This window comes from Eptatretus burgeri, chromosome 3, assembly GCF_056783735.1.
Source record: "Eptatretus burgeri isolate ZD-2024b chromosome 3, Ebu_testis_v1, whole genome shotgun sequence".
Classification (NCBI taxonomy): Eukaryota; Metazoa; Chordata; class Myxini; order Myxiniformes; family Myxinidae; genus Eptatretus; species Eptatretus burgeri.
Genome location: NC_140963.1, coordinates 32,220,195 through 32,245,194, shown reverse-complemented (window position 1 = coordinate 32,245,194; position 25,000 = coordinate 32,220,195). Strand labels below are relative to the sequence as shown.

Below are 25,000 nucleotides of genomic sequence, written 5' to 3'. Positions count from 1 at the left end.
ATCAGTTATGTCGATAAGTGTGTGTTCAGGTTAGATTTCCCCACCGATGTCTAAAGGGCTGTGATCTTTGACGTAGTATTATTCTTTTGCTATCTTTATTTTGGAACAACCGCATCTCAACAACCACAACCACATCTCAACAACCACGCCATCCCCAACCACAGTGCCAACCACGACATCTCCGCACCATCTCCTCAACAACATCTCCACAAACGAACAACATCGCCTCACCTTCATCTCCATTGCGCCGCCATCTTTTCGCCAGCCATGGCAAATCCCAACGAACAGCCTCTCCGCGACAGACGCAGGGACTCCCTCGTTAGGGCGGGAGCCGATGATTTCCACAACGTCCGCGTGGTAAGGATGATCTCTGCCACGTCCGCTTTCTCCGCATTTCGCGACGAGATCGGATCAAAATACCAAAAGGGGCGGAGCCAGCGGGGGTGAAAAGTTGAGGGTGGAAGATCAACCTCACCCACTGACCCCATAAAAAGGTGCACTGGAACGCCAAGCGAGCAGTCAGTCTGGGTTCGCCGTGGAGTTCGTCTGAAGTCTGGAGGTCTGGAGTTTGTCGTGGATTGGAGTCTGTCTGGAGTCGAGCTGGAGTCGGGGTGGAGAGCGCCAAGGTTCGAGTCCAGTGGAGGGCAGTCGAGGTCGTCGGAGCGCAGCGAAGCCTGGAGCGCAGCCAATCCTGCAGTACCGTGCCGAACTGTGGGTCAGTGGTGACGGCCGGAGAGAAGTCACCAGCCAGAGAAACACGGATGATGGAGCAAACGCTGAGGAACGGGCAGGCTCGTAAAAGAGCATCAGCTCTTGAAAGAGCAAAGGCCCATTCGTTACTCTGAGGCGTCAGCGGATAGACCCGATTGAACAGGCCACATGGCAAGGCCCGGACCAACCAGGTCACCATTACACCAACTACCGTGTTGACGGAACATCAAGGGTCGCCCAGTGAGTCACCACGAGGGTGGCAGATAACCAGCACGGTCTCACGGAGCTCCTTGGTCTCCAAAGATCCACAAACATTAAAGGTCTACGGGTCCTGTTCTGCCCTTTCCTTTCCTGGGGTTTTCTTTGTATGAAAGTTGTGGCGCCGTGTACGCTAAGTAGAATTGTGGTTAAGTGATTGTGTAGATAATAAATAGATATGGCTGCAGGTCTTTTGTTTGCTCGTGTCTTGTCCCTACCCCCATTCGTTGCATTCATTGCATTCATTGCATTGCATACGTGCTTGTATAACTGCATTGCTTCATTGACTGCATACGATTCTAAATAAATGTCCCCTTTTGTTGAATATTCACCTGCTCATTGCGTCTCTTCCTCCATTGAACTGCCATACTTGCGTTCGGAATAATAGCCGGCTTTTAATAGCCGATAAGATAATCAAGTCCGACGGGGCTTGGCGATAATAAACCGCTCGGCAATCGCAAACGGCGCGAGCTGCGTAAAGCGGCTCGTATCCGTACGGGTCCCGTTGAGGTATAAATCCCCGGCATTTCTGTCTGCGCGCATACTTAGGTAAATCGACAATTTGGCGATCGGACCCTGTCGCACGTGGACAGAAGAGTTGGCTGATTTACGGTGTGGTTAAAAACACACCCGTAGCTGGATTTCGGCGTTGATCCGAAAGCTGCGACTAGGATTGCCCGTCCGGTGGGCGCACGGCTGCGATTAGTTAAAAGCGGTCGTCTGCACGCCGAACGGGTGGAAACCACAACAATATATACATATATATATATATATATATATATATATATATATATATATATATATATGTATATATATATATATGTATATATATATATATATATATATATATATATATATATATATATATATATATATATATATATATATATATATATATATATATATATATATATATATATATATACACACATACATACATAATAGTCATAATTTTGATTCAACTATGAATACATATATATATATATATATATATATATATATATATATATATATATATATATATATATATATATATTGTGTGTGATCAGATCATAAAATAAAGTGAGGGGCATGTGTATGTCATCTGCATGTGCCAAGTTTGAACAAAATCAGACCATGCATGTGTGAGAAATGGTTGGGGACACGTTTAAGCAACAAAATGGCCGCCTGTCAGCTATCTTGGATCTGATCTCGAAACAAAATGCGGTGCATTTGTAAGCCATCATTCATTGTCTGTGTGAGAAGTTTGAACAACATCAGCAAATGTTTGTCTGAGAAATGGTTGAGGATGTGTTCAACATTAGTTTGTTTTACAACTAAAATGGCCACCAGTCAGCCATCTTGGAACAGATCTCTTAAAAAATGATGTGCTAATGTGAGCATCATTCATTATCTTTGTGCCAAGTTTGAAAAAGATCGGTAATTGCATGTCTGAGAAAAGGTTGAGGATGTGTTTGACATCGGGTTTTTTGCAACTAAAATGGCTGCCAGTTGGCCATCTTGGATCAGATGTCGGAAAAAAATTACTTGCAGATGTATACCACATTGTGGTCTTTCTGCAACTTATAAATAAAATCAGTCCGTACATGTCTGAAATATGGTTGCGGACGCACGCACATATGGACACAAAACTCGAGACCAAACCCACAAGTCCCCATTTTGGACTAAGTCCAACAGGGGGCTAATAATAATAATACAATAGTTTGACCTGTCTAATATCTCCATCTCAGGTATGAGATCTCAGGTTCAAATCCCAATTACTGTGTTTTAAAAACGTCAATTTTTTACAAATATCTAGATTTCCCCCACTATTTTGCATATTTGTTTTCTCACTGTGTTCAATCTGTCAACGATCTATCAGTGATGCTCCCTTTGCACTGAGAGTTTTGATTTCTGGTGGATGTTTCTTTTTCAGTATTAATATTCCAGGTAGGCATAAAAGACAAATTGATGTATATCGTAATCAAATAATTCCTTAATCAATAGCAGAGTTTGTACGCTGTTATACCTGCATTGCCCTTTAACATTACTGACATCATTCAGCTGACCAATGTTTTGAAGTGAATGACATTATGAACTGCAGCTCTTGTAAATAAACACCTATCTAGAGACCTGAGCTTCACATTATCCATGTATTTGGAGACATTGCATCCATCTTGATGATGGAGCTTTGACGATGTGACATCTTAATTTATAGTGAATTATAAAAAAGTAAAAAATTGATTCTATAAATCGACACACACAGGCCTGTGTATGCTCAATGTCACATGCAACACGATAATGAAAACAAAGTAAGGTTTTACCATCTGCCCACTGCAGTCCCCCAGGCCACCCCCCTTAGAAGTATACATAATATCTGGCACACGATGCCTACACAGTCCCAGATGAAAACCATTCAGTGGACAAAATGTCGGACGTGAGTCTTGCCGACTGGGCAGCTAAACTAGTTGGTGGTGCCTTCATTTTTAAATTGGATAATTAATTCAGTAATTTTTGGCCAGTGGCATTAATTGCTAAACAAGTGACGGACCTTCAAGGATGTGCTTCTTTAATTTTAAGTCAATAAATAAAAGCACTCACATTCTAAACAAAGTACTGCAGTTTTGCAAAACAAAAAAAACCCCCAAAACACCATATAACTGCAAGTTTTAAATTTTAGCAGCATGTTTTCCAAAAACTATCATATTATGTTTATATACCTTCAGGTTACATGAATATGTTATGCAGCCCCATGGTTTTTCATGTGCCAATTAATAATTACAAATGCTATTGCACTCATAAATGATTAAGACCTCCTGTAAACCCAATGGACCATAATTTTGATTCAACTGTGAAACTCAACTATGTACATTATGAAAGTACAACTATGTGCACAAAATATTTTTGATGAGGAAACAAGCTCATACAGTGAAAGCAATGATGACTTTAAGTGGGAGGTTAGTAGGCTGGCAGTAGACATTATGGCCTAGATGTACATATACTCACTTATCAGCTGTCTTCGCTAGATTTGAATCTCGACCCAGCTATAAACTGTCATCCCAGTGTTTCACAGGCAGGATGATCATTCAATGGGTGTGCTGTCCTTCGGATGGACGAGCATCCCATCTGCCAGCATTAGTTGGGCATCCCATCTGATGGCATTAGTTCGTGGATGTTAAAGATCCTATGGTGTCCTTCGCAAAGGCTATGCAAGCTGTCACCAGCACCATGGCTAAATTCCAAATTCCTACCCTGACTTCCTGAGTAAGAGTGGTGACCCAACCTGGATTGTAGCTTAGTAACTGCTTCGGCAAGAATAACACCCTGCATAGGGCAAGGAACATAATAATGATGATGATGATGATGATGATGATGATGATGATGATGATGATGATGATGATGATGATGATGATGATGATGATGAAAAGTTCATTAAACGATTAAGATATAAATATTTTGCCATGAATATTATCCTCGACATTATTTTAGTGATAGGAAAAAAAAACACTTTTAAGACAAAGAAAAAAAAATCTGGACAAATAATCATTTAAACAATTTGCAGCAAACAGAGCTCAAAATAAATAGTTAATGCATGATGAACATTAACAATTGCCTGGCTCCCCAAGTCCACTCAAGCAGCTGCAGAATGATACAAAAGAAATGCAGGTCTTGCACCTGTACCAAACTGAAGTACAAGTAACCCTATGCATTATTCAGTACATATGGCAGACACCCAGAAAGCAAGTGTAACATGACGCTTCTCCAAGCCAAATCGCCAAACAGGCAGATCAGGTTCAGAAATTCAATGCCTGCCATAATCAAAGGCACATTCATTTGAAAGGCATGCATCCCCCCCACCCCCCCTGGCCTAAAAGGCCTGCATTGTAGGGAAGCGACATTGAAATAGTAGATAGCTAAAGCTACAAGCTGTAGACTCCTCCAAAAAATTGCTAGCTACTCTTAAAGCGACTTTGCAAATGCAGCTTGCTAGTTTTGAAGCAAATATTTAATCAAAATGAGAGGCAAATATACACAAATAAGTAGTATTTCAATAAGATAAAAAATACATGTAAAAAATAAAATCATAACAGTTGCTAATCACACATTTTTTTTTTCACAAGATAAATGTACAGGGCTTCCAAGATAAATGTCTACTTAGAGAAACTCTTGTTAAGACTTATAGTTGAATTTTGTGGTTAAAGATCGATGGCTGTTCACATATGACACATTTACATTTGAATTGTAGAGTACTTTGAAATTTATGGTGCACCTGGCTTCACTAATGTAGAATTAGCACTGTTTCACAGTGAGCTATTGCAGGTGAACTCGATTATAACAGTTCTTTGAATTACAGCGATATTCTGCAAAAATTTCTGGTGCACCATAATTTAACCACCATCAATTTTACAGTGGACCACCAGCAACTGTGGCTGCCAATACTCCATTATAATGGTTACAGTCCATTTCTTACACCGTGGAAGTCTGATGGACAATTTCATTTTGGACAAAAAAATGCCCTTGGCAACATTGGAGAGAGGTTCATGAGTTGTACTGGCTGCCAAACCTGTGTTATCCTTCATCATTGGTAAGGAATTGTCTGCTTTTACAAGTGAGCTGTCGATGGATTCAAAAGGGCATGTCCACTTCATTACTCATGTCATTCTTCCAGTTGAAAATTTTCTGAAAGGTTTAAGAAAAACTTTGGAATCTCTACGCAGGAGGAAAATTCACAAGGACTGTCATTTTCCCATGACCAGCAAGTTGATGGGCTCTATTATATACAGCACCTAGATAAAGTCTACACCCCCTTTCAAAATTTTCACCTTTTGTTGCCTTATAGCCTGGAATGAAATTGCATTCAATCAGACTTTTTCCACCTTTATTTACACATCGTAACCCACAACTTCCAAGTGAAAAACAAATTCTACAAATTGCAGAAAATTAATAAAAAATGCAAAACTAGAATATCTTGGTTGGATAAGTGTTAACCCCCCACCCCCCCTTTGTAATAGCAATTGTAAATTAGATCAGGTGTAACCAATCAGCTTCAAAATCACACACCAAGTTAAATGGCCTCCACCTGTGTTAAATTGTCATGATTCTGATTGCTTCAGAATAAAATCAGCTGTTCCTGCAGTTTTCTTCTGTTGGGTAGTGCATTTTACAGCAAAGACTCAACCATGAAGACTAATGATCTTTCAAAAGACCTCTGGGATAAAGTTGTGGAAAGGCACAGATCAGGGGATGGGTGTAAAAATATTTCAAAGGCCTTGAATATCCCTTGGAGCATGCAATACAATCATTAAGAAGTATAAGGCATATAGTTATAATAGTTCATTGAATTACAATAGTTCTTTCATAGTTACCAAGACACTTCCGAGATCAGGCCGTCCATCCAAATTGGATGACCAAGCAAGGAGTTAACTGATCAGAGAGGCCACCAAGAGGCCAATGGCAACTTTGAAAGAGCTGCATGCATTTATGGAAAAAACTGGTCACTGTGTGCATGTGACAACAATATCCCAAGTACTCCACAAGTCTGGCCTGGATGGTGGAGTGGCAAGAAGGAAGCTTTTACTCAAAAAAGCCCATCTTGAGTCCCGTTTGAGCTATGCAAAAGAAGCACTTCGGAGATCCTGAAGCCTTGTGGCAAAAGGTTTGGTGGTCTAACAAAACCAAGATAGAACTTTTTTGGCCTAAATGCAAAACGTTATGTTTTGCACAAACCCAACACAGCACATCACCCAAAGAACACCATCCCTACTGTGAAGCATGGTGGTGGGAGCATCATGTAATCGGGATGTTAGGCTCGAGGGTGAATAATTATTCAAACTTCACAAATAGGCTCTTGAGTCTCTTGGCCTGAGCTGGGTTTCAAGGATTGAACTGTGGGGTTGGGCTTGTCGGTGGGTCCGACTGCTGGAGGGGTGTTCTTTTTTTCCATTTCACGTGTTCTTTAGCAGTCCAGGTATCTCCGGGCAGTGTCTAACCCCCTCAGAGATAACCAGTTCCAGAGCGTGTAAAATCTTCTGTCAGCAGCCAGCATCTACCAGTAATACTCTTCACTACGTGTCCACAATGGAGATGGATTAAAGGATGAGCAAAGTGGCTCAAAAGGTTAGGATGTTAGTTATCTTTCAGCAATATTTTAATTTAACAATAATTTAATTGATAAGATTCCATATTACTTCTGTGCAAGCTCTGATACATGTTATTCCTTTATCCTTGTGCAGAAAAGTGATGACAGAATCATTTGGAATCCTTGCTGGTGGTGATGCAGTCACTCTGGATGTAACGGACCACAGAGGGTGTTGGACAACCTCCCAATGGACAAGGGATGAACCTTCTGTCTCTTCGTCATCCCTCTCCGATGTAGCAAAGGAGCAGCTCTGTGAGTTCATGAAATAGGAGATTTAGTCAGGGCGAAAGGTGTTCCCTCTCAAATAATTAACCTCATTTCACAATGAGAAAAGTGGGTCTTCTTCTGACCAGATCAATGCTCCTAGACTGAAGAGGGACATTCTTCTCAACTTTCCTGACTGACGAACAAACAGCCTCTCGGCAGCAGATTTATCTGATTGCATCAGATCAAATGCAACAGATTGTAGTCGAGGAAATTGAGAACTCTCGGGAAGAGGTGAGGATCATTGTCCAAGTAGCAGCCCTCTGTCACCAGAAAACCTCACATACAGCCATATGATTCAAAGACTCTTTGAATGTGAAGACAGAAGAGATGATTCCTTCACCCCTGCTGAAACCCATCAAGTTATTATTGTATGGAGATACAGCTCTAGTCTGTGATAATCTAGCTGCAGTGACAAACACCATTTGCCAACTGCTCATGTGGAAAATGGAAGGTGTGAAATGCCTCTCCCAGTATACCATGGCCTTTGGGTACACAGTCAACCCCGCAGCAAGAAGCTTGTCACCCAATTAAGTGACTTGGGTATGTGTATTTCTTACCCCCGTGTTTTACCTATTGAAGAGGAACTGGCAAAAATTGTGCTCCAAACAAGCAGAAGCAGACAAAACTGTGTGTCCCTTGATATTACGTGGAAATCTCTTCACAGTTGCTGCCCTTGGCAACCTTGATCACAATCCCTCCTCTCGCACTGTAAAATCATCATTCTATGGAACAGGTCTCAGCATTTTTCATACTTGTACAAAACAGGATGTTAGCACTGTAAGAGTTTCTGTTTCCACAAACTTGGTTGAGGGTGGATCTTAAACAAAGTTGCCGGAAAGCTACACCCAAGTTTCTGAGCTGTCCCGTCCACTAGTGACTAAGGTACCAGTTGCTGCTGATGGGATTCAAAATAACTTAAATGACAATGTGATGCAGCAAGCCAATGTACTGATGCTGCAAGTGTATGTGTTTGTCTGTCTCCATTTAGCAAGGATTCATCATTTAGTTTTTACTAAAATTATTTTGAAATCTTCTTCTCCATAAAAAAAAATTACAAAAAATGGATGGGGAAAGGGAGAATCTAGCACTAAATCACATCGGCATGTAACTGTGACAATTTTCATACACTCAGTGGATGAATATGGGTGGTATGTGTGCAAAAATGTGAATCAACAATTTACAACTGTTTTTGTGTTTTTGTAGAAATACATCAGTCAGTGTTAGATTGGTTAGAGGGTGAGGTCTCCAAAGATCATCCATTTTTTTAAATAGCTAAATTTTGATACTATTATGTTAGATTTTTCGGAATTGGCATCTCAAAAGTCATGCTGACCATTGTGAAGGCCATGTTTGAGGTCACTGATACATGCACCAATTAATTTCTCTTGAAAAATAGATATTATTTTATGTGTCATACATCGGGCTTCTTGACAGCCATTGCAGGACAGATCATGAGAACATCCCCTCCCTCGGGGTAGGGTTCTCATGGGGGCATATATGTGAGTATACCTGAAGTGAATATCTTCTTCCCATTGTTGTGGACCAGATAGACTTTCATCTGACACCAAAATCAACATTCTTCAATGATAAATAGCCGAGCTGTTTCAGACCGACTTGCCACGCACACCTGCATTTTCTACTCAAACTCATAGAAAATGCCGAAATATTGCTTTTCACAGAGTTTGTCAGACACTTCAGGTTTTTGACCCCCCAACATCACACCCCAGCTATAATGCTTATAAATGCCCACAGACGCTGGTGTTCGTACCTTTATTTATTTTCAGCACACATTTTACAACTAAAATGCGATAAGTCCCAGGATCTCTCAACCCGAGCCGAATCCCGAAGTTCAAACCGCAGAATCGAACCCAGCAGCAACTCCAACTGCCAAAAAAAGTGCTCATCCGCCCAACCCACACATTTCCTGACAATCTGGGCTCAAAACGCAACACAAACACCATAGCACAACATAACCCTTCCAAACCACAACACAACCATCTGTGGGAACTCCTCACAACCACCCATTGTTTATCGCTTCATGAGAGTTGGAAGAGGAGTGAGAGAGGATGGAGAGAGACGAAGAAGGGGTAAGGGAGCGAGGACAAATGAAGAGATGTGGGGAAGGGATGGACGGAGGGAAGGATGAATGGATGGATGGATGTGTTGGAGGGAAGGGATGGAGGGAATGGATGGAAGTGATGGAGGGAAGGGATGGATGGAAGGAATGGATCCATCCTTCCCTCCATCCACCCATTGATAAGGAATTGCAGGCTTGGCACTGCACAACATCGTGGGGCACAATACAGGCAGGTGGTAAATCGATGTATTTTTTTATTGTATCCATCAGAGTGACAGTGCAGGTACTTTTTCCGTGTATCGTCATGGCTTGCAAACAAACATCCAAGCAGCTTGTAGAGTGCTTGCCAAGTGGCTTAAGCACTCAAGCAAGCACTCCAACGAAACGGTTAATAAGGAACGGCTGGCTTGGCAAACGATAGCTGGCTGATTGGTGATGGCACACACCCCATGGATCAGCTTTTTGTGTGAGTTTGTGTTTACAGCTGGCGGTGATATTAGGAGGTTACCGTTATTCTAATCACATAAAATAATTTGAAATTTATTTATGGGAGCAGCCAGGTTGGATCATGTTATTATTTTTCAATATTGTCGATTATTGTGCTGTTATTATTGTTCCGATTATTATTAATATTATTCTTTTGCAACACTAATGTTAAAATTATTATTAATATGATATCATTATTCTTCTTGTTACTTTTTAAATTTGAAGTGGCCTTGGAAAAATACCACGTTAAAGTGTAACGACGCTCATGTTGCTATACTGTACATACACCTTTCCAATGTGGAAAAAGGCAATAAAACATCAATTCCTCAGGATTTTTTGCAATCAAGGCAAAAGCAACATATGCGAAGCAAGTTTGAAAATAACACAGAGTTTTCTTCCTGGTGATATAATTGAGGGTTTTGAAGTGTCACTTGTAATACCCTCTCCCACCACCACCGGGAGCGGAACTACACTGTACACATTTACGAACGTATAATTTGCGTTGTCCCACCTTAGGAACTCCTGTTGAGGAGGGATAATGGAGTCACTACAACCTTTACCTGATGACCTGCAGTCCCCTTGGCAAATTTAGTTGGTTGAGATTACATAAGTAACAACTGAATACATCGACATCATATAGATGGATGTCAAATTGCATATTTTTGAGTGTTGTCAGATTGACAGGGCTCACAGGGGCCACTGTTATATATTGCATAAGGCCCCCAAATGATGAACGCCACCTCTGCTCACAGGGTTATTTTTAACTATCTTTATAAAGTCATACTCTGGTGCGTTGTTCTTCATTGCATGGCCCGGGAGCCACTGGCGGCCCCTGGTGGCCTAAAGTGTGGCCCACGTGTGGCCAATAATACACAAATGTGAAAACACTCCATTGTAATCTGCCATAAATGCTATCAAATTGACCCAATGGTTTCAAATGAGTGTTCCAACGTGAAGCAGAAAAGTAACAACTACATCAGGATATGGTTGCAGTATACAAACAAGGAAAAGAGCAATCAGAGATTGCAGACCCTCGCTAGGATCGCTTTTGTGTGGTGCATTTTGTGTGTCCTGGTGTTATGTAATTCATAAGAGACATAATTAGAACTGCCACTTTATAACTGCTGGCAGTGATGACAGGGTACCAAGATGTCTCGCTATGATGCAACCCCGCTTTGATTGGACAGCTGACCCTGACCCATTATGTTTAAAAAAAAATATTATTCATTATTAAATTGAATTTAGAATAGGATTAAAATAAATTCAATTCAAATCAAATGGAAGACCAAATAGGTACAGTCCTGCATTGGAGTAATCAGAAGGAACCACAGACTTCTTATAATAACTTGGACCAGCAATGCCATCTACTCGCAGCAGTGAGAACTGAAGTCACTGGAAATGGCTCAGCGGCCATGTTGCGTTGCCACTCGCTAGTCGCACGCAATTCAAAAAACCTGTAGATGCATTAAGAGTTTTAACTATTTTGCCAGTATTTTGAACTGGTAAACGTAAAAATGCCACAGTGCGTGGCGTTCGGATGCAATAATAAGTCTGGGAAGAGCTCCACATGCACCTTTCATCGGTAAGAATGCGATTATTGATGCTTGTTTTTCTCTTTCAATCGTCAATCTATTTTTAGAGTATTATTTTAAGAAGTTACAATTTAAACGCTAAACGCCAGTATAACAATCTAAATGATGGCAAAGTACAGTCGATAATTTGAAAGAAAATGTAAAAAAACGATATTAACCAGGAATACGCTGGAAATGAGTTTTCCAGGCATCTAGAATTCAAATTTTTTTTCCGGAGATTCATCCCCCCCCCCCCCCCATCGACCGCCGTGGCTGTGTAAATAGTTGGGCGGGTTGCTCACAATATTTGTCCATTTGGGGGCACAGGCCCTCCCAATTCCGAGGGTCCTGGCTCCGCGGTCCACCTAACCCGATGTTATCCCCAAAATCATTTTGCTTCCTACGCGCCTTAGGGTTAGGGGGTCGTATCTATCTTGATATCAGAAATCTACCTCCACTGACACCAATTGTAGTACCCAGAAAAGACAAGTAATTATCTCACGACCTTGACTAATACTTCTGGTCAACTCATGACAAAGACAAGACTTAAAAAACATTCATTGGGATGCTGACTTGTATTGTAAGCGTTAAAAACCTCTATCTGACATACGTCCAGCCCCAAAATTCATCTTTAAAGTATTTGCTTACATATAAGCTCAGCCAGGACCACATCGAGTTGTTCTTTGGAGCCGTCCGTCTAGCATGTGGTGGCAATAACAACCCAACAGCCAGACAGTTTATCGCAGCGTACAAGCGTCTTCTGATGCGGCGTGATATCAAAGCCAACAAGGGGAACTGTTCAGCCCAGGATGCAACACGCATCCTCACAGCTGCATCATTCAAAAATATCACTAAGAGCGCTGTCCCAGATAAGACGCAGGATATGCTCATAGCCAGACGCTACGATTTGCAGCTCAGCCAGCCAATGACGAGTCACCACGATTATGCCGATATTCCACCATTTAACAAACTTTCTGTGTTCCTGGAGTCAGTTGTAACCTATATTGCAAGATATGTGATTAGGATGGTTAAGGGGACACTCAAATGTCAAGATTGCTTGCTGGCTCTCACGCAGAATGATAATGTAAATTTACCTGCCTATAGGCTGATTGCTGTTAAAACAAGGGGTGGCCTTTCCGTTCCATCATCAAGCGTTGTTTAAGTATGTGAAGCCACTGAGAAATGTGTTAAGAGAATGCTAGCGGTGACAAATGGCAAGATTCCTCGTGATAGTTATCTGAAATCTGCAATCTCTGCATCAGTGTTGGCAGAAGTAGGATCGAGTGCATTTGACTCGCTTAGTGATCACATGTTTGAGACGGAGGCAGACCGTAATCATGTATTTTCTCTCATACAGCACATCTGTGAGTGCTATACAAAGATTCGTCTCCACCATGTTGTTCGAACCATGAACAATGGATTGAAAGATAAACCCATCAGGAAAAAATTCAGCAAACTGATCATATTTACACATCAATAGTTTACTAACCATTTGCATTGAAGTGTTTCTCCTAGGTTTCGACATATGTTTCAACCTACTGCGATTATAATAATTGATCCTCATCTTCTATAGGTCAATGCATATTAAACCAGTCTCATTAGTGTGTAGATTATAGATCATGTTTATTAAGATTGTCCAATGTCTGTTCAATGTTTTCATGATTTATCAATATATTCTAGGCCATACAGGGTAGCTTTAAGCTACTCAAATAGCGGGTAGCTTTAAGCTACCCACTATGGCATATAATATTGTTGTGGTTGACGAAATTCGCAAACCACCATTCAGGTCCCTTAGGTGAGATATCTCTGTAAGTATATGTGTAGTTAGGCCCAAACCCGTTGTTTAGAGGGAATAAATGTCATTCATGCGGGCTGCGACCCTTCTAGATAGCCGTTTTTCTTTTACTATCTTTATTTTGGACCAGCCGCCATTACTACCACCACCAACCACATCTCAACAGCCATCACACAACAACCACCAACCGCAACGCCGCTTCACAACAACAGCCACGACCTTTACCGTCACAACTCGCCCTCGCAACCATCGCATCACCGTCATTCCCACGCCGCTTGTGGGCACCGATACTGGACTCGTGCAGGGCGCGCACCGAGCAGCGGGTGCAGAGGCACAGCCTTTCCGAAGAAAACGGATCAAAAACGACCACGCCCACTTCTGTTCCGTCCTATCGGCGAGCGTGGGGCGATTTGGCCCCGCCTCCAGGTGTGTTGGAGTAATATCTCTATATGCAAATTCATGGATCAAAAAGCATTCACGCCCACTTTTCCTCGGTCCAATGGGGAGCCAGTTAGAGGTGAAGGGTCGGAGGTAAAGGGTCGAAGGTGAAGGAGCGAGGCCACGGGGCATATAAGGGGCTGCGTTCGTCAGTCAAGGCATTTAAGAGTTCGCAGTCGGTGGAGTTGGGAAGAAGAAGCAGTAGTAGTCAGTCAAGCAGTTCGGAGTCGGTGGAGTTGGGAAAAGAAGTAGTAGTAGTCAGTCAAGTTAAGAGTTCGGAGTCAGTGAAGAGTTGGGACGAGTCAAGAGAGGAGTCGGAGAGGGCGGTTGGACGGAGCTGTGGAGGGGTGGCGGCGGCGAGGGCGGTCGAGGGGGTGCTCGTGTCGGAGTCGGGGAGCTGCGGAGGGAGAGGCCGGCGGCGCGACCGAGGTCGTGGTGGAGACGCTCGTCGCGGGACCCGAGGCAGGGAGATATCCTCCTTCCCCCGAGCATCAACAACCCCCTCCTGTTTTCCCCCCGCGCTGAGATAGTGCGAGAAGGGGGCCCCGTTCCCACCCCCCTACCAGACACTGTCCGCGAGGCCCGCGGAGTCGGGGCGCCACCGCCATCTTGCGGCTCATCATCAGACGGGTAGGCCCGACGCGGTCTTTGGCCCCAGGCCCGCCTACCCCCCTCATCCTTGAGGGTGGTCCTTTTCTTTTGCTTTGAGTGAATGTGTTGTCGGCGCCGTCTGTGAAGTAAAACTGTATAAGTGTTGCCGTGTGCTCGGTAGTCGGTTAGATCTGCATTGTTGCATTTGCTTTTTGTGTATTATTGTGTTTCTTCTTCTTTTACATTTGCTTTTGGTGTAATTATATATGTGTGCTTTCCGTTCATCGCGAAATAAATGTGCTTCATGTTGAACTGTTTCCCGTTTCGCTTCGTCTTTTCCTTTATTGAATCTCCATCTTACTTCACGTAAAGGGTTGGTCGTGGGCTAAAACGCCCGATAATTAATCGAACCGTCGAGGCCGACGATAACACCGCTCGGTTATCCCGATAGTACGGAACGGGTCGCTTAAAGTGGCCCGTGTCCGAAGTCGACCTGCGGCGAGGTGCGATCGCCCGGTCTAACCTCCATGTGGGTACTTAGGTAGGTCGAATTTGGCGAGCAACCCTATCCCACGCGGGGGCCGATTGGCACGATCGTGGTGAGGCCGAAAGGTCCACCCGTGACTGGTTCCCGGCGTTAGTCCGAGAGGGTCACGACGGGATTGTCCGTCCGGTGGGCGACGTGCCGCGATTCGAGTTACGTGGCCGTTCGCACGCCGGCGGGCGCGAATCCGCAACACTGGTGTCAGGTCGTGCGATATAAATTCATCGCCCTCCTCGCGGCACTGGTATCGGAGAACGGGAAAACGGGCTCTCCTGTCTCCAGCTAAATTCACGGGAATCGGTCCAGGGGTGAGAGGAGCGACCCCCGATTCCCTCCAAATTACAAGCGAGTTAAATTAACCCTTTACGAGAAGCAAGATGGCGTCTCAAGGCGAGCGGGTGCCGGGGGTATTAGAAATGGATGTAGAATGTGTAGAATCCATGGCTCAGGATGAAATCCCCGTGCAGGAAATGTTGGTTGTGCAGGAACATGAACTCCCCCAACTGAACCCAGAGCCCGAAATAGGTGCGGCGGCGGCCGCAGTGTATGACACCTCCCCTCCCCCTCTCCACCAAAACCCTTCCCCGATCCCTGCCGAAACGGCTCACCCAAGCGCACCCGACATGGCCCAGCTATGCGCCATGCTGGCGGCAATGACAACGAGGATGGATGCGAATACACAAAAAATGGATGAAATAAAAAGCATGAACGAAAAGATGGATACAAACACAAATGAAATGAAAAACGAAATGAAAGGCATGAACAAGCAAATGAAGGAAGAAACGAAAAAGCTGCGGGGTGAGATGCAGAACATGGGCCGAAGCCTGCAGGCGGGCATGAAGGCAGTGACTTAAGCTTAAACATGAGCTTAAAATGGCGACTCCACGTGTGGGAGCGAACGAGCTGGGAGGGGGTGCAACGGCTGTCGGGCCCGCGGTGGAGGCGGGTGAAAAAATAATTCGGGGAATGTGTTGGGCGAGGGTCGTGACGGTAACCGAGAGGGACAAACTAATTGGGGTGACGGAGACGTGCACGAGGGAGATAACAAGGGAAGAGACGGAAATAATAGTTGAGACAAGGGAGATAAAGGGTGAAGAGGTGACTGAGTTGGCAGAGACACGGGAGATGGGAACGATAGAGGGAAGACTGCACGATGAAGACGGGGTAAGTGACGCACACACACACACACGGAGGTAGTGGAGGATAATGGGGGTGAGCTCGCGGACTGGGTAGAGACCCGGTGTGAGCAGTTGGATGGCCTCCTCCAGGAACGAGGGGAGGGAGTATGCCCCCTTGAGGAGAGTCACGACCAGGTGAGTTCGGTCGTGCTTTGCGAGGTCGAGGGGAGGAGTGCTGTGGACAGGTGCACGGAGAGCTTGGGGGTATAGAGGCCCCGGAGACCCTTGTGGGGACACGAATCCCCAGTGTAGTTGTCCCTGTGTGTGTGGTGCAAGGTGTGAGTGCGTCCCCGTGTGTGAGTGGTGTGGTGGCGATTGTGCCGGAGTACGTGCTTCCCAGCACGCCGTGTGTAAAAGGGGCACCGCAAGTGGAAGAGGCAGTGTGTGTGGATGAAACGGCCAGTATGGATGAAACACCGCGGTTGAGTGCCCCCGCGTGTGTGAGTGAGGCACGGTGTATGAGTGAGGCACGGTGTGTGGATGAGGAACCGCGGGTGAGTGCCCCCGCGTGTGTGAGTGGTGTGGTTTGTGTGAGGGAAATGGCACGAGTGAGTGGAAGGCCGCGAGTGAGGGGAGCCACGTGTGCAAGGGTAATGGCATGCGTGAGTGAACGGCCGAGTGCAAGGGAGACCGTGTGTGTGAGAGAGCGGTATGTAAGGGAGATGTCGGTGGGCATGTGTGAACATGCAGCCGCGTCTCCCGGGGTGAATGTAATGGAATGGAGTGTGAGCGTCGTAACACGCAGGTGTGCGTGGGTCGAATGGCGACGACGGCGACATGTGAGGAAAGGAAGCCGAGTAGCGGCTGTAGTTGTTTCGGGGACCGTGCCAGGTTCGCCCAGCAGCGCGCGCGAGGTCCGTGCTGTGCAACGCACGCGGCCCCCACGTGCTCGCTTACGAGAGTGAAGTCCCGGTCCGGAAACGCACGCGGTGGATTTGCCGATCCCGCAGACGGAAAAAGTTTAGGCAGGATTACGGATTTGGACCGGACGGGTTCTCCACGCGATCGTGTGTGTTAAGCTCCAACGGGCAAAGCACATGTGTTCGCGTGGGGAACCCCTCGAGACGTGGGGCTTGAGTTTTTTTTATGCGCACGGTGACGTCATGGCTGCACGCGGGGTTGGAATCCGGCAGGAGGGGTATCCCTGCCGGATGGTACCATCCAAGGAGGGACGAGGTACACGTGCAGCTGCATGACGTCACGGGCAGGTGCAAAGTGCTCGAGCTGTGAGTAGCTGCGCTGGTGATGCGCATGTAAAAAAAAAAAAAAAAAAAAACAAGCCTCACTTTCGGGTGCACAGGATTCCCGGGCAAGGAGTGGAAGACCCCCTTGCCAGGGCACAGGATGGAAACTAGTTAGGGGGAAGGGTGAGCTTAGTTAGACCGACTTCATGGGGCAGGGGTAAGTCCTCATGGAGTCCGTGGAATGGATTAGTTAGAGGGATTTAGATGAGCTTTAGGTGGGGAAATGAAAATTATTTTAGAGATTTGGAGACAGTGACAGACTTGTGAATGTGTAGAGGGGACGTAGTTTAGCTACGCAGTGTTAAAAGGAACGTGCTGTAGTTTAAGGGACAACGTGGGAGCATGAGTTAGTTAGGGGAGGTAGTTAGAAGGATGGCAGAGTTCAGCGGTGTGTGTGTTGAAGAGTTGTGAGGTGAGTACATGATGAGTGAGTGAGGCCAGCGGGTCTGTGTGTATGGAGCGAATGGGGAATGCATGGTGCGATGAGTGATTGGGGGGAGGAGTGACTCCCGCCAAAGGGACCCCGGGGTCAGAGTAAAGTGAGTTAGGGGGTTAGTCAAATTTACAAAATGGAGGTCGTTTTGTTGTTGGTGTGAATGTAGGCTCGAAACCCGTTTGGAGGGGTGCAGGAGCCCTGTTGACGGGCTGGGAGCGTGGCTGCGAAAGGTGAGTATCGCTGAGTGGGTACCCCGGGCACCAGGCTAGTCGGCCGTAGTAGGCCAAGGGCCCATGGGGGGCCGGGATAGCGTAGTCGGCACGGGTGCGCCTGCTTGGTGCGGGGGCCCGGGGCGCCATTAGCCGCGTGGGCAGTGTTGTGGGCACGGGTGACCCTCGGAAAGGGGCCCGGGAAGCCAGCCTGCCACGTGTGCGTTTCAGGGGAGGTGCCATGGGGGCACTCCCCGGTGTTAGGGAGCTGGTAGGCTCGGAGGCAGTGTAGTGCCCGGGGGTGCCATCGTCGGAGAATCGGCAGAGGGTCGTGCCTGCCAAAGGGAGCCACGTGTCCCAGCCATGAGACCGTGTGAGGGCACGGAGAGAAAATTGGGGGGCGAGGCCCGAAATTGTGAGGACACCAACACAGGCGACGGAAATCTGGGTTGTTAGAACCAATAGTTTAAGCGCGAGGCGCTTGTTGAAAGCCCCAGGGTAGTTTAACAGTTAAATGGTTAGGGTAGATAGGAAGTGTACCCCTCCGCACCATCCATCCCCTCGCTCTCGTTGTGGGCCGCTGGACCCACTTTGGTTATAGATCGCTGAACTCTGGGGAGGCCATCCTGAGGCTTCGTTGGGCCTCGACACAGGACGCTAGCTCTCCCTTGTTCCCCTCCGGGAAGGGAACGTAGGGGTTGGGAGTAGGCTAGGTGACAGGATAGGTTGGCCGAACAAAGACAATAAAGGGGGTTAGGGGACGATTTATAGTGGGGAAGTAAAAATAAAAAAATAAGTTGGGGCTAAATTGGGGTTTGACAAATTAAGGGAGTGGGTATAGACAGTGACAGGCAAAGGCGATAGGTTGGGAGGGAGACCGTAGGGTAGGTCCGAGCCCGCCTTCCGAGTGGCCAGCACCACCGCACTCCCTCCACCAACCTCCACTGAACGGCAAAGGCTGGCCAGCTTCATCTGCTGGCTGTGTTGCCGTAAGGCCTGTGCCGGCCCACTTCATCTGCCGGCTGGCTGTTTTTCTTCAAGGCCTGTGCCGGCCCACTTCATCGGCAGCTGTTGTGTTGCTGCAAGGCCTGTGCTGGCCGGATCATCTGCAGCTGTTTTCTGCAAGGCCTGTGCCGGCCAGTTCGTTCAATTTTTTGAACCGTTCAATTTTTGCTTTGCCCACCCCTGTTCATTGCCATGTGCGCCAGGATCAGAAAGCAACAGTTTGCAAGCTGCGAGAACTGCCCTGTTGGCAGCTACAACACGGGCCTGCAGTGGCGGCCCGTGCACCGTGTTTGCGTGCATCCATTCATCCATCCATTCGTTGTGCTCATTGCGTGTGCCACTTGAGCTGGCACGGAGACTACGTTTGTACAGCCCATGCACCGTGTGGTTCACTGCGTTCAGTTCAAAAGGGAAGGCCTTGGACTGCGAGTGAGCAGCCGGCTCATCACCTGCATTGTTTGAGCCAGAGACTGCATTCGAGCAGCCTGGCTCCCTGCAAACTGCTTTCTTTTTGCAGAGCTCATTGATCCTGGGCCATGGTTTAGTGTAAAATTTGTAAGTTAAGGTTAAGATGTACTGTAAATATGAGTGCGCCCCCGGCATGTTTGTCCTCGCGCCGGCAATTTTATTTAAGTCGTCCGTGTGAGTGAGTTTGTTTAGGTAGTTACTCAGCCCTCAGGTTATTTATTTTGGGGACACGAATACCATGAATGTCGCACTCAGGGATCCGTAGGTAAAATGTACTAGGGGAAAACTACACATGATGGCACACGAAAATTTGACGACTCGGGACGAGTCTGTAAAAAGGGGAGGGGGTAGTGTTGTGGTTGACGAAATTCGCAAACCACCATTCAGGTCCCTTAGGTGAGATATCTCTGTAAGTATATGTGTAGTTAGGCCCAAACCCGTTGTTTAGAGGGAATAAATGTCATTCATGCGGGCTGCGACCCTTCTAGACAGCCGTTTTTCTTTTACTATCTTTATTTTGGACCAGCCGCCATTACTACCACCACCAACCACGTCTCAACAGCCATCACACAACAACCACCAACCGCAACACCGCTTCACAACAACAGCCACGACCTTTACCATCACAACTCGCCCTCGCAACCATCGCATCACCGTCATTCCCACGCCGCTTGTGGGCACCGATACTGGACTCGTGCAGGGCGCGCACCGAGCAGCGGGTGCAGAGGCACAGCCTTTCCGAAGAAAACGGATCAAAAACGACTCACGCCCACTTCTGTTCCGTCCTATCGGCGAGCGTGGGGCGATTTGGCCCCGCCTCCAGGTGCGTTGGAGTAATATCTCTATATGCAAATTCATGGATCAAAAAGCATTCACGCCCACTTTTCCTCGGTCCAATGGGGAGCCAGTTAGAGGTGAAGGGTCGGAGGTAAAGGGTCGAAGGTGAAGGAGCGAGGCCACGGGGCATATAAGGGGCTGCGTTCGTCAGTCAAGGCAGTTAAGAGTTCGCAGTCGGTGGAGTTGGGAAGAAGAAGCAGTAGTAGTCAGTCAAGCAGTTCGGAGTTGGGAAAAGAAGTAGTAGTAGTCAGTCAAGTTAAGAGTTCGGAGTCAGTGAAGAGTTGGGACGAGTCAAGAGGAGTCGGAGAGGGCGGTTGGACGGAGCTGGGAGGGGTGGCGGCGGCGAGGGCGGTCGAGGGGGTGCTCGTGTCGGAGTCGGGGAGCTGCGGAGGGAGAGGCCGGCGGCGCGACCGAGGTCGTGGTGGAGACGCTCGTCGCGGGACCCGAGGCAGGGAGATATCCTCCTTCCCCCGAGCATCAACAACCCCCTCCTGTTTCCCCCCGCGCTGAGAGTGCGAGAAGGGGGCCCCGTTCCCACCCCCTTACCAGACACTGTCCGCGAGGCCCGCGGAGTCGGGGCGCCACCGCCATCTTGCGGCTCATCATCAGACGGGTAGGCCCGACGCGGTCTCGGCCCCAGGCCCGCCTACCCCCCTCATCCTTGAGGGTGGTCCTTTTCTTTTGCTTTGAGTGTATGTGTTGTCGGCGCCGTCTGTGAAGTAAAACTGTATAAGTGTTGCCGTGTGCTCGGTAGTCGGTTAGATCTGCATTGTTGCATTTGCTTTTTGTGTATTATTGTGTTTCTTCTTCTTTTACATTTGCTTTTGGTGTAATTGTATATGTGTGCTTTCCGTTCATCGCGAAATAAATGTGCTTTATGTTGAACTGTTTTCCCGTTTCGCTTCGTCTTTTCCTTTATTGAATCTCCATCTTACTTCACGTAAAGGGTTGGTCGTGGGCTAAAACGCCCGATAATTAATCGAACCGTCGAGGCCGACGATAACACCGCTCGGTTATCCCGATAGTACGGAACGGGTCGCTTAAAGTGGCCCGTGTCCGAAGTCGACCTGCGGCGAGGTGCGATCGCCCGGTCTACCCTCCGTGTGGGTACTTAGGTAGGTCGAATTTGGCGAGCAACCCTATCCCACGCGGGGGCCGATTGGCACGATCGTGGTGAGGCCGAAAGGTCCACCCATGACTAGTTCCCGGCGTTAGTCCGAGAGGGTCACGACGGGATTGTCCGTCCGGTGGGCGACGTGCCGCGATTCGAGTTACGTGGCCGTTCGCACGCCGGCGGGAGCGAATCCGCAACAATATATTGATCAATCATGAAAACATTAATGAGACTGGTACTGGTTCAATATGCTTCGACCTCGTACAGAAAGGTACCCTCTATAATATACACATATTAATAGGAGGCCAGAGGTTAGTCTGTAGATTATAGATCATATTTATTAAGGTTGTCCGATGTCTGTTCAATGTTTTGATGATTGGTCAATATATTATTAATTATAGGCCATAAGGCCTATTATTATAGGGGGTAGCTGAAAGCTACTGCTTTATGGCCTATAATAATACAAATATTATAGGCCATAGGGGTTAGCTATACACATTACATTGATGATCATCAATACATTACACTGATTATCATCAGATCATATGACATATATGATATGATAATATAATCATTCATGAGAATTGTGACACCTCGTGCTCACTCGCCTTATTGATTCGTGCTGCAGAGCTTATATTAGCTTGGTGGTGATAATGGGCGGCGGAGACTGTTGTTAGTGAAATGAAAATCCTGTTCTTCTTATTAAGCTCTACAAAAATGTTGTTTCCAGCGAGAAATTCGGCACAGATTAATATATTCAATCTGTGAATTCAGATTGGCAACGCAACATGGCAACTTCAGTCGACCTCTGACTTCAGTCGACAGAGGCCATTGCTGGTCAAGGTTATTATAAGAAGTCCGTGGAAGGAACCCAAACAAGCAGAAAGCAAAGATGAAGTCATCAGGAAGAACCTGAATCGGATTCGGATTTCAGATGCTACTCCTCTGCCATCAAACCCATCAAGGCACAAGTGAGCCTCATTCAAAACAAAAAGAAAAAAAGTACCCATATCAAAAAATTAAATAATTCAGGCTGCCAGACCATGTGCCCGATCAGGTTGAAATTTATAACATGTATTCCTCATCACTACGAGATCGTAAATATGAAGTTTCGTACCGATTGAGTAAGTGGTTCCAGAGAAAACAATATTTAATATTTTTTCTTCAATCCAATGTGGCTGCCAAATGATGTGACATCAAATATTTCTGAATGAACTTGTACACCCATGGCTTGGGAAACATTTGTGTGAAGTTTCCCCATGATGTGTCCAGCCGTTCTGGAGAAGAAGATTTTTTATAGGTTTTCGGGTAAATCAAATATGGCTGCCAAAGCATTTGACCTATGACATCATATTTGTGAACCTTTTGTTCCTCGTCGATAGGCAGTTATACTTGTAAAGTTTTGCCTCGATCTGTTCAGCCACTTCAGAGAAGAAGATTTTTGAAGTTAAAAAAAAAAATATATATATATATATATATATATATATATATATATGGCTGCCGAATCACGAGACCGATGATGTCATCAAATCTTTTTCTGTGGACCATTTTATCCCAAGATGACCCTTAAAATTTTCATACAGATCAGATTTGACATTCTACATCTGCAATTATGATGTCATAATGAAGGCACCTATGATGTCATCAAAAAAATCACACCTGTTCCCCATGAGGAGTACTTGCCGTGTGGCAAGTTTCAATTTTTTCCTTGGTGCGGTTTCAGAGATCCAGAGGTCCAAAATTTTCCCGTTTTTCCAACATGGCGCCACACCAGACCTATGATGTCATAATTATCATTAAAACATTCTACATGAGCAGTCGCACGTATGGTGAAAATTTTGTCTCAATCCAACAAGCGGTTACGGAGAAAAATACAAAAGTTCTGTGTACAAACAAACAGACAGACAGACAGACAGACAGACAAACGGACCCAAAGACAATACCCTCTCCTTCAGCGAAGGTAATAATTACACTCGCAGCCCAGTTAACCACAACAATGAAAAGTGTGTGGGGGCGGGACCTAATAGCAACCATGATGGAGTTCTGCAGGTGATGTGGCGGCTCTCACACTGATGTCTTATCCACAAAAGTGCCCCCCCCCCCCACTAAAACAATAGTGAAGATCGCTGCTCTAGTGGTACAGTCTATGTCTATGTTCATGTCTTTCATTATCTTAATGTATTTACTTTCAATTTGTTGGTGGTGTGGTGCTTCTAATTTATGCCTGCATTTCGACCGAATCGAATGCCTTTTCAAATGATTTAGTGCATTACGTCATCCATGAGTTCCTGCTTCTGAAACCTGCTTGCTCTCGTGGCTGATTTCTGTCTCATGTATTCCATTCTGTTAGTTAATAATCTGGACACGTTTGTGGATATTTAACAATAATCTGAAAGGATAATTATTCTTTCGATCGATTTTGTCTCTAATCTTTAAAAACAATGAATATGTTGGCTTCCTTAAGTTGAGGTGGACCTCTTGTATACAAACTGTGTATAATTTTTTGAGTTCCTTATTTATTTACTTAATTCCTTTCAATCATGTACTTCACAAATATTCTGCTCTATTCACCCTATCATATGCTGAAGGTCATCTTCCATCTGTTTGGAAGTCAGCTGACATGACCATCATCAGCGAACCTTGCTGCTTTTATTTGCATATGGCATGTGAAAAAATAATTTCCATTTTACTGCGATGCTCAGTGATGGATGCTTGAGTTTGACCATCCACTAAAAATGAGTGAAATGAAACATTTTGAAAATTTCCGATTATTCTCACTCAGATTTCAACATCACCGTAATGCAGCTTGTTAAGTTGTTTAAACGTTCTTTTTGTAGGAAGAAGATGATTTGTAATACTGGCTATCACTGGGTGGCATTATACGATATACATTTATATAGAGAGAATTGGGGTCTTCTCCCCACACTGAACCCCCTCTCCCAGATATGCTACCCAGACAGAAACCATACTTGGGGTACCCTGAGGCAACAAGCAAAATTTGGTTGGATTTGTTTCTGTAGTTGTTTCGTTTTTGAAGCATATATAAACAAACAAATATACAAATTCACTTTTATGGCATAGATTATTGTTCATTGATTTGTTTGTTTGTTCCTTATGAGTTTCCATACCCCTGGGCTAAATTACTCCAAAATTTTCTGGAACACATTATTTTTAGGTGAACATCACAAGAATTTGCTTTTAATTCTTTATCAAATTGATGTAAAATACATAAAATAAGGGTGAGCAAGTGTTTGGTCTGTCAAATGACGCATACGGTATACCCACCCTTATCTTACATTGACTCGGGTAATGGCTTGTCACTCTCTCAGCTGGGAGAGGGGCCGAGCGTAGACCGTGCCTGCATGTTTGAAGATGGATGATCCGTCGGCAATCAAACATATTGCATTTGAATATGCAGAAGAGAAAATAATTTAGAAATTATCCACAGTCTCTGCAGAATTATACTGAGTCTAACAAGTGGTTGCATGATCCTGTACGATCTTCAACAAGGATGTGATGTGGCCATTTGGCCTATCATTGCCGTGTTGCACTCCCTAGTTGATTATTGCTATAGTTGTAAAACATCCATTATATATCCTCCTGACACTCCTTAAAAATGATTTCTACACTAAGGTATCATATGCTGCAGTACA

At 45.5% G+C, this 25,000-nt stretch overlaps 1 protein-coding gene across 4 annotated transcripts in view; it reads right to left on the bottom strand.

Moving 5' to 3' along the window:
• LOC147029638 (voltage-gated inwardly rectifying potassium channel KCNH7-like) overlaps positions 1-25,000 on the bottom strand; it is a 415,871-nt gene that overhangs the window by 274,104 nt on the left and 116,767 nt on the right. The gene's annotated exons all lie outside the window — the stretch shown is intronic.